The following is an 8,631-nucleotide window of genomic DNA, read 5'->3' on the forward strand; positions in this document are numbered from 1 at the left end:
GATCTCCCTAGGTGGGAAATTACCCCCCCCCCCCCCCCATACAAAATAAAGGAGTTTTTAGTATTACCCTCTACTAGATGAGCTAATTAGGATTCTCCCTAACTAGATGGGGAAATTAGGGTCTCCCCGAGTACCTCCCCGATTTTGATTTTGATTTTTTTTTTGATTTTTTGATTTTTGAAAAAGATTTGATTTTGATTTTGATTTTTGATTTTGATTTTTTTTTTTTTTTTGTAGTATATATACTTTCTTGAATAAAAAAAAAATTGTTGTTTTTTTTATAGTATATTTTTTTTTTTTTTTTTTTTTTTTTTTTTTTTTTTTTTTTTTTTTTTTTTTTTTTGTTATATCTTCTTGAATAAAAGTTGTTGTTGTTTTTTATTTATTTATTTATTTATATTTATTTATTTGTTTTTTTTTTTTAGTATATATAATAAAATATATTTTTTCCGAACATATATAAAATAAATTTTTTTTTTTGCGTGTGTATTGTGTCAAGAATAAAAGAAATATGTGCTCATAAAAAAAATATGATTTCTACATTAAAAGATAATCCTATGTGAATAACTTAGCCAAATAAAGAAAACAAAGTACTTAAATAAAACTTACAATAAAACTTGTTTCCAAACTTCCAATTCAATGAGAATCGAAGGAAAGTCACCATCTCTTCTTCGATCTCCGTTTAACTAAGTAGGTACTACAAAATCAATTACTTTGGATGTCCATTCCTCACACACCACAAACTGTAATATTCTCGTTCATACATTGTCATCTGTCCTCTCAAAATCACAACAAAGCTATACATGTGGTACCTTTGAGAGAATTCCCTTGAGGTATAGTTACTTAGCTTCACGAGTCTTTTTTGTTGTCTTCAGTGGTGGTGTTATAAGAAAAGCTGATGTACAACAACTTCAGAGATGTTGACATTGCCGTCTTGATTAATTATGATACTTCAAGAATTGAAGTAAGGTGATCTGAGAGAGGTTAGGCAATGATACCGACAATTAGAAATAAACCGACACCCAATGCAAAGTTTAGCCTGATGTCTAATCCCAAGGATCCCGCCTAGGCCTAAGACCCACATGCGGCATTTGCAACGTAACATGGTAAAGTTATCCGCAACTTAAATCAAACTTTTGAAAAAATAAATATTGAGTACAAATGTTCCGATCTAACGCCTAGAAATGCTTCATTGAAAAAAACATTATGACTATGTAAATGAATTATCTGTCTTGGAAGGAATAGACTGACAAAGTAGAAACCAATTACGGAAACAAGACACTCAATAATACCCATAAATGCTTTAATGTAAATAATCGGCAATTAGCAACACCTCACAAACATTTTAATGTAAATGTTTTTCTTTATTCCAATACAATTTCAAGATCTATCATCCCATATACAAAATGATTGAACTGTACATGTATTCTAACTATAATCCTAAGGTATTCAAATGACAAATGAAATAAAACTTTCAAGAGGAGTTCCAAAGTCGCACCTAAAAATTTACCAACAATAGTGGAAAAAAATCCATACATTAAGGCATTTAAGGGCTATGCTCACTGATGAAAAGCTTTAGCCGACTAACCAACTGTACCTAAATCATGTTTCAAGAATATTCAAATTCCTCTATTAACCACTAAGATCTAAATTAATGCCTCATTTTGAAATCACGTTTCCTACTATTTCAACGTTACCCCAAAGGACACTGCTAGCTAGCATATCTTTTATTAGTCCACTCCTTGTGCCTGACACATATTAACATGTGCAAATGCTTTTGTATTGGATGTGCATTTGGTAGAATGCTTGAATTCATTTATGAAATGACTTCCAAGTCATGAAGGGAAAAGAAAATTTGAAAAATCCGGCCTCAACAAAGAAATCTTAAGAATTTTCTTTTTAAAAAAGCTATGGGCTAAATTTCTTCAATCTTTAACAAAAATCGAAATTATTAATAATGAGAATATTAGGGGAATTAAGTTAGGAAACTTATTCATTTTTTCAATTGTAAACAAACTATTCCTCCATGATGTTAGCAGTATATACTCTTTGGCTTGTGTTTCGACCACCACCTACGTGGCAAACGTCCATTAGTAGGGGTCGCCATTTTATTTGTTAAATCGACAAGGCTAAGGCCCAATTTGCAATATTATAGATTGATGTGCAGACCCATTAACTCATATGTCTAGGGATGAACCCTAGTCACATTGCTTGCCACTTACGTACATTAATTTATGTCCAAATTCGTTTCTTAACAAAGAGATAATCATCAACTAAGAGTCATATTAAATTACAATTACTTGAGTTACAAGAAGTCTATACTCTACACATATAAATACAAAACTATTTTTCATAAAGAACTATGTTCTTGAGACTTGATCCCATCGATAATTTGGGTATGTAGGCAACCGAAAGATATAGTCTCATTATTCTCTCAATCACCATCACTTTTCTCATTAATTTTCTACATAATTCATCTCCTTCGTCACCACTTAGTGTTTTGACTATATTTGGTCGAAACATAATTAGCGCCGTCTGCGGTTCTTATTCAACACCCTCGATCACGTTCTACAAAAGTTATAACGTACGTATACTAGAAGAGCTCAAGGTCCCGATGCAATTGCTGACGATCATCGCGAACATGATGTTGTCGTCTCATATTATTTGTTAGTAAGACTCTTATATCAGCTGAATTGAGGCATTCTTGCATTGAGAAAATTGCATTGGCTTTGTTCCAAGAAGTCTATACTCTACACATATAAATACAAAATTATTTTTCATAAAAAACTACGTTCTTGAGACTTGATCCCATCGATAATTTGGGTACGTAGGCAACCGAAAGGTACAGTCTCATCATTCTCTCAATCACCATCACTTTTCTCATTACTTTTCTACATAATTCATCTCTTTCGTCACCACTTTGTGTTTTGATCATATTTGGTCGAAATAGCTTGCAATGACGCAAAACCAATACATATTTTCAAAGGAAATCTATAATTCTATTCAAATCTGTGTCTTTTAATAAGTAAACAATATATGTTTCTTACTAAAATCTAAGTTTGGTTTATTACTAAGAGTTAACGAATAATTAACTAAAATACTAAATGTTCCCAGTGAAACCGCTTAACCTACTTACATTTATGTCATCGAACTGAAAATAAACTAGTGAAATACATAAAATATGCCTCATTGGCAGAAGCATTATGCTGCCATATCGATAGCTGAGCAAATAGCTATAGTGTGCAATCAAGAAAACATCATCTATGCAGTCGGTCAACCTACTATTAGTACGGAATTTTGGCTTTGGTATAGAAATCTTAAATATTAGTCTTTAGTCCTACTTTTAGTAGTTGCCTGTCAGTCAACTTAGTTGAACGTCAGTCAACTCAAATACTGGAAGTAGGACTAAAGACTATTATTTAAGTTTTTTTGTACCAAAGCCTAATAAACCAGCAAATAGTATGACCAAGACTTAAAAAACCCTAAAATAAACAATGGGGCACTATTGTTATATGCACGTACCCTAACAAACATATTCAAACACATGAATAATTAGGCCTAAAAGCATAGTCGCTAAATCACTTTTATCACACCCAATTATACCTCAACACAGAAAAAGAAAGTCACAACCATAACATTTGTAAAGTAGCTATGGTATGCGGGACTCTAAGCATCACCACTAATTTAATAAACTTCTCAAACTCATTACAGTCATGTTATAATTAGAAGCTCACATCGAATAATAGTTAACAATATACTTATTTAGGAGAAAAAAAACATAAAACAAATTTATCAAACTTATATTCAAACATAGAACTCCATTTGTTATTAAGAAAAACATGCAACTAAAGTGAAGGAGATGTGTAAAGCCAATCATATACATACCCATAACATAGTACATTGAATTCATCAGAAACTGAGACCAAATATTTATGTCACACTATAATATTTTCTAAAGAAATAGATGCTATATTACCAATGAAAAGACTCATTAATTTGAGGCTAAGATTTTGAGGTTTGTGAAATATACTGTAAAGTCTAACCCTGAAAATTAAATATTCTCATTAATGTGAAATAAAAAATGATCAAATACGCATTCGATTGCTCATAGCGAGAAACAAGTATGCAATACTTATTGAGTCAATTTTTTCAGTCATAACATCAGAAAAGGACGTAAGTTCTTTCCTATTAATAATAACATTGATTAGTGTAGCATTACAATCGGTAGAATGACTTTTTCCTTAACCAAAATAATGGTAGAAACATAACAACATGCCGCAGAGACTTTTCTCTGTCTCAGTGCTTGTTCATTACTAACAAAAAAAAAAAATCTTCCAAGTGGTCAAGCAAATTGAATCAATCAAATTTCAAGGAAAATGACATCAACTACCATATAGTCATTTTCCACAGATACTTCACAACACCGAACTCGTTTACTGGATCAAAGTTTCACGACGACGATTATTATTGACTAGACATGGAAAAAATAGACTAACAACATCAACATGAAAAAAAACAATAAGAAACAAAACAAAACATCATTTCGTCAAGCGTGGCCGACGAAGAAGGACACGTAATTAGTAATCTGTAATGTAAAAGTTACCTGAGATTTTGCTAGTTAGAGACGGAGAAGAGATGCCTAACTGAAGTCGATCACTAACGATTCAAACATCTAGCTTTTACCAAAAATCTTAAACAAATACCGAGAAAATATGTAAATAAAGCAGGCAAACAGAATTTCTTATCTAGATGATAAAGATGTTAAATATAATATGAATATTCCGCTAAAGAAATATAGATAACAAGATAGGGGTATGTTATTTCGTACCTTTTGAAGGTTTTTCTAAAAGGTTCAAACAAGCAATTTAAAGGAAATTTATACCAAATGGAAAGGAGGGAAGAAGTTATAAGAGAATTTGGAATGAATGATTTAAGGCGAGTGGACAATTTAAGAAGCTAATGAAATGGTAGATGTAGCAGAAGTGACAAAGTATCTAGCTGTTTTGCTTTGGTAGAACTTAAACCCCAATAACCAAATGGTAACGGAAATTTATAGTGTAAATTTATATTAAATCCCCAAGAGTCAAAAAACATTTTCATTTAAAACTTTTTAATTTTAAAAAATAACACCCGCAGCTACGAAAATGGGATTTGAAGTTCTTATTAAGAAAAAGAACTGCTTTAGTGGTTCTTGTCTCTTGGGTAGTCAAAAGTTGGCTCGAGAAATAAAACGTTTGCATGTGGTACGTTGAATGACTAATTAAGTTGTGGAAAAATATTTAGTAACATTTAACTCACTAACAACATAGTTTAATTTTCATTGAGAATATTCTCAAAGGGGTTTCAAAAAAATGTTTGTCGTACACATGTTTTTAGCCAATCCCAAAACAATCCTAATGAAGATCCCTACGGGATCCCGACCACCATTTGTCTTCCCATTTTGTTTTGTTATATTAGACTAGGAATTGCCCGTGTCGAAGACACGGATGATATTACCAACTTTCTCTACACTATATATACCTCATCCCTATATTAGAATCACCTCCCAGCTGAAATACTTTCTATAATTTTTAGATATTGTTTTATAATTTGTTTGGGGGCTAAAGTCTGAAAAAAGAAGAACCGGTGTAGACAAATTTGTTTCTATAATAAGAACTGTGAAATATAATATTAATACCACCAATTCCAATCATTTGTACACATTTACACACAATTAGAACGTGCTATTATCAATTATATTAAACTAAAATTAGTAGAAAGAACATATGTTATTCTTGATCAATGTAACAAATCTATTCCAAAGATGTAAGAATGAGGCTACATCCAAGATTCCACTCCCTTAAAACAATTAGGCGAGTACATAGTCATTATGAGTATATAACTTTTATACAAATTTAGCCTAAGGTTGTAACAATAAGTTGTCATTCCGAAAAGCAGGCACTACTGCAGAAAAGGCCTAAGATAGCATGCAAAAAACGCTATGGTTAGTGTCCATAGCGTTTTCCAAAACGTTATTAATGACGGTGCTATGCTTTTATTGATAGCGTTTTCAGAAAAAACGCTATTGAATTTATAGTGTTTCTTCACAAACGCTATCATATTTATAGCGTTTTATCTTAGCGCTATTAAAGATCAATAGCGTTTATTATGACAAATGCTATTATATTTATTGCGTTTCATCTTAGCGCTATTAAAGATCAATAGCGTTTATTATGACAAACGCTATTACATTTATTGCGTTTTTTTTTCTTTAAGCGCCGATTTCCGACCCGATAAGCGTTTATTATGACAAACGCTATTATATTTATAGCGTTTTTTTCTTAGCGTTATCTATTTATTAATAGCGTTTTCTCTTTAGCGCTATCAGTTTTATAACATTTTAAGTTGAGCGCATCCAAGCTTTTCCTAATCACAATCACTGTTTTTTTTTAAAAAAAACATGTACACAATTACATTTTCACACAGTACTATTAATTTGTGCTACTAAATTGTTGTAACAACTAAACCTGCAAAATCCACAGTATAACAATGTCTATAAAATACATACACACGATAATCAATAATAACTTCATTCATTAAGTAATACCCAAAATATACAATTTCATTGTGTATTGTACAAGGACAAAAATGACTTAAAACGCGATTCAAGTGTGTACTGTACAAGGACAAAAATGACTTAAAACGCGATTCAAGTTTCACAAAATTAGACAAAATAAACATCTTAATCCCAACCTACTTCACGTGGTGATCATCAGTAAATATGACGTGTTGTATGGGCCATGCAATTGCGGTTCCTTTAGCATCTCCCATTGTTTGCAATTCAGAATTTTCTCTCCAAAGACGTGATTTTGACTTCACAACTTCATCTACCCAAACTTTAGAGGCATTATCTCCAAGAGGTATACCGGCCATGCACCGGTTTAAAAGGATCGTTAGTCTCCCAATGTCCTTTAGCAACTAAATCATGCGGAGCCATCCAATTCATCAACTTGCTTAAGCCCATGACTCCCTCCGCCTTGACCCTACCCAAAAAAAATGAAGCCACAAATATAATAACTAAGAATTTAGGTAATCGATTTGAAATCAAAAGTAGGTAGTTACTATAAAAATGTTGTATACATTCTAATAAGCTTACAAGTAGGAAACATGGTAATGAATTATTAGTATGGTTATTACTCACCGACTTCCGAGAGCATTTGTTTCAAGACAAATAGAACATTGTTCGAAATCAGTCAACATAGTGATTCATTATTTAAAACTTCGCATTTTATTAAGCATAAGTGTAGGAAGTTCAGTTGGAACAATCCACTTCGAAACATAACTCACAACTCAGATATCGAAATGCAATGAAACAGTCATTAGATAGCAGACACAAAGCACTAAATTTACTGCCTAGGTCACTGAAGCTCAAATCCAACTCTAACTATGACAAAATCGAGCGCCAAGTCAGTCCAGTGCAGCTGCCTTGAGCAGACTGCAGCACAAGCATATATTCTTAAACTCTAATTACGTCAACAATACATGCAGAACAACCATTTGATACTGTCTAATTACAAATGAGCATTGAATAAGCCATAAGTTACCCCTTGTAAAAAGAAATATTTTACCTGTGGAAGAGAAGTTGTTGTAGTTCGTATACCCTGATCATCATTACTCCCTATGCCTCGACCCTACCCAAACAAAAAAAAAATTCAATATAATAACCAAGTATAATAAATCCCTGCTATGTCCCTGCTATATCCCCTCATGTTTAAGGTTCTGCAGGTGCAAATAATCTTGTGCGCACAAAATGGCGTCACAAGTAGCCCCTTGCAACACACCCCAGCCATACATTACCATAAAACAGGGGAAAGACTTGGGAAGTTTTAGCATTTTTCTAAGCCAATCCATAATAGTACTCTCTAACTTCGAGTGGCAGCGGTGAAGACATCCAATTAAAACCAACAACAATAAAACCGATTACTAAGCATTGATGAAGGTGTGCATGCATGCATTGGCGGACAAAAAGAGCATGATATTACGTATGTGTCCATGCCTTAAAAACATCAAGTTTGAAGATCAAAAGTCGGGGTATTTAATCGAGGCATAACAGACCCTCACCTAAGTCCCCACGGATAATGAAGCCGCAAAAATGTCATTTTGGGTGACACGGTTGAGTATGGTCTCGAAGCATCATAGTTTGAAAAGGCTCGTGAATCACGCCTTCACTCATTCTTGGGCCTTCGGCCCTTAGGGATGACTCGGTCAAGCAATGCGTTGATGGTGAATCCATATATTATATAATGGATGATTGTCTTTAGAACCAAGTGGCGGATCGGTCCCAAGGACCAAAGGAATTCAGGGGCTAGTCACTTATTCCGGAAGACTTCTTCACGGGAAGTATAGCAGATGGCTTTCTTTCACTGCCCTTACCTTAGAGAATAAAAGACCTAGAGAAAGAAAAGGAAGCTCGAAGAGGAATTAAAGGAAGTGTTTTCCTCTCCATCCTAATATCTCCTCGTTACCATGCTAGTCGCCCGATCCACTCACTTTATGGGTTCACCACCGGGACTCCACGATGAGCAAGATAATGTTAATGTTTATTAACAATGGGCATTCTCGAGCAAGCCTTGGTCATTGGCCTGTCAAGAG

The sequence above is a fragment of the Coptis chinensis genome, chromosome 3, assembly GCF_015680905.1.
Source record: "Coptis chinensis isolate HL-2020 chromosome 3, ASM1568090v1, whole genome shotgun sequence".
In the NCBI taxonomy this organism is placed as follows: domain Eukaryota; kingdom Viridiplantae; phylum Streptophyta; class Magnoliopsida; order Ranunculales; family Ranunculaceae; genus Coptis; species Coptis chinensis.